Below are 3225 nucleotides of genomic sequence, written 5' to 3' on the forward strand. Positions count from 1 at the left end.
CAATGACACGAAGGTCGCTCCAACAACGAACTTCGTTAAAGAGACGAACCTCGTCTAATAACGAACCTCGTTAAATAGACGAACCTCGTCCAATAATGAACATCGTTAAATAGACGAACTTTGTCTAACAACGAACCTTGAGCCTTGTTAGTTAAACTAACTTTATATGTTGGATGAACCTCGTAAGTGAAGATAAAGTTTGTCAATTTAATGAACGTTGTCAGTGAAGACGAAGTTCGTTGGACTAAAACTCATTTGATAGACATTAAGGATGAACCTCATCAGAATAGCCAACGTAGTTGGACATATGGAGTTTAATCGGCAAACGAGGTTTATCAGAAAAAAACAAAATATGCCAAGACAACGAACTTCGTCAAATCGAAAGACATCATCTTTCAGATGAATTTCGTCTCAGAAAGAGAGAACTGTTCATCTCCCTTAAGAAACCCAAGTCTAAAATAGACAGGGTTCATTTGCGTTGAAATGCAGATCTTGTGTTTAGATCTTTTACCTAAGGAAGCGGACGAAGCCATGGGATCATCTGAAGGACCAACGACCTTCTTGCCCTTGCCTTTGTTTACGGTGGTTTTATGAGCCATTGGTCTCAGATTGGAAGCTCTCTAAGAAGAAAAGTTCGAAATTTGGGAGATGAAGAGTTTTGATAACTCAAGTGATTAGAAGAAGAAAAGTCTCTTCATATGATGACGCCATATATATAGAGGCGGGAGAAATCGAATCAAGGGTCAAGATCTTCGATTGAGATCGTTGGATGAATCCCTTTCCCAACGAGATTTGTGGGCAAGATCCATGGAGGAGATCTTAAGGCACCAGCTGGCAGCCACCTATCGGGTCTAGAAAAGATGCGTAACAATTACTTTTGGTAAGGCTAAAATTTGTCATATATGCGTGAGTCTGTCAATACTCACATGGAAAGAGGAAGGTCAGCCAATTGCCGAACTTCGTGGTGAAGCTTACAAAAGCATTGAATTGCAAACAATGAGGCTAAGTTCATCCTAATAGGATTCAAAGTGTTTCAGACTTTATACAATCCAATTCAAGTCTGAAAACTTTGAAGGGGGTTTTGTAGGCATTAAAAAATGCCGAACTTTAAGGTATGACGAAGGTCGTCATAGGGACGAACTTCGTCTTCGTTAAAGAGGAGACTCATCACTCAGCGAGCTTCGAAGCTTGTCATTGGATACGGGGTTCGAAGCTCGTCGTTGAATTAAAAGTGGGTTAATTTAACTTCCTACAGGGCCGCAAGCATCCTTTCGCCACAAGAACCCACTTTTAAACAAAAGAGAAGTCAAATTAACCTTCTCTTCCTCTATAATCGAGAGAGAGAGAGAGAGAGAGAGAGAGAGAGAGAGAGAGAGAGAGAGAGAGAGAGAGAGAGAGAGAGAGAGAGAGAGAGAGAGAGAGAGAGAGAGAGAGAGAGCGAGTGATTGCAAGGGATTCCTACTAAGCGATCGAATCTATTTCTTAAAATATGAATCAATCAAACTTTAATTTTTCGACCCTACAGAGCTTTGGCCGGTCTACCGACACATAGAATCCATTTAACCAAAAACATGCACGAACTGGCCGGTCGATCGACTAGCATGGTCTGGTCGACCGAAGTTGGTTTTTTTCAGTTTCCTAATTTGTTTTGGAATTATTTTGGGCTGGGATACTATATATACCTAAACGTTTTTAGGGTTAAAAGAACACGTGAAAAAGGATTTTGAGAGGATTCTTTCAGAGAGATAAAAACCTATTTGTGTGCATTATAATCTTCTTCAAAATAATCAAAGAATTGTGTAGTATGGCTTCCGAGGACGTCGGCACGTTATCGAACCTCACTAAATCTGGTGTGTTCTTTCTTGTTTAGCTTTCCTGTAATTTTTCTTTTATTTGCGATGATTTTCTACTTGCTAAACTCTTAGCACGAGATCCGGAAGGGCACAGGTTCGATTGATTGTTTCGAATCCCCAACATACACATCTTACGTACTCAACAAATATTGGCTTGTTCTTCTAATTACTGGCTACAAGTGTGATAACTCTTATTTTTTTGGGTTATATAAGCGTAAATTAGGAAAATTTTGAGAAGTTCTCTAGATTATTTAGCCAAATTGATACTTATAACGATACAATACTTTGATTTCACTCATACGTATTAGTGACGGTAGCGATAAAATATTCTGACTACGTGGATACATTATTATGATTTTACTGATAACATTATTGTATTTTTTATAATTGATAGATGAACATACGTGATTATCTACTTTATTCCTTATGATTTTCTATAGAGAGTATTTTTTTCTATCGTATTTGAAGATAACTAGTTTTTGTGCACGTGTAATGCACATGGTTAAATATAAAATTTATTTATTTTATTTACTTTTTTACTATAAAATAAGTTAGATTGATTTTGAGTTAAAATCTATTAACATGAATGATTACATTTACCATAAATTTTATTTAAATATTTTTAAAAAAATTATGGAATAAATTTGTGTGTTAAACTAGGATCAATATACTTTTATATACTTGCATACACAATATTATTTTTTAAAATTTGTATATATCAAACTTCATGTAACATATTTATGTATGGAACCAAATCATCGATCCCTAATTTGTTTATCTTAGTCATTAAATATAGTGCTAAGTTTGAAAAAAATACAATAATATATTGCTGATGTGTTAATAAAAAATATAACTAAATACATAATATTAAGATGGTCTGTATAAGTTCAGCACCGAGCACATAATTTCACAAGACCGCAAAGATATCTTAATTATTGATAGATTTTAAAAAAAATACTAATGATGAATGATAACTCTAGTATAATTTTATATGACAAAACCATTCACATAAGCATATTAAAAATTCCGCGTGAAAGTTCCTTTTCAAGATTCCTACTTTTACTCAAAAATTTAAGCTTTACTGTAAAATATTTAAAAATTTATCTTTTATTCCTTCTTGTTTCATATATAATTCAGCTGAAATCAATTCTTCTCCTCCTTTATTTTTATCCTAGACAATTCTACAATAGTGTCTTCATTGCCTACATTAATTGTGGTATTAGGTTGGTACATAATAAAGAGTAAAAGGCAATATAAGAGTCTAGAAATATATTAGGATATACTTGGATCAATCAAATTATATCATTATTCATAATTGATATGAATGAGAAACAAAACATGTTGACAATCTTAAACAATAAAATAGACTATA

The sequence above is a fragment of the Asparagus officinalis genome, chromosome 1 (assembly GCF_001876935.1).
Source record: "Asparagus officinalis chromosome 1, Aspof.V1, whole genome shotgun sequence".
NCBI classification, from domain to species: domain Eukaryota; kingdom Viridiplantae; phylum Streptophyta; class Magnoliopsida; order Asparagales; family Asparagaceae; genus Asparagus; species Asparagus officinalis.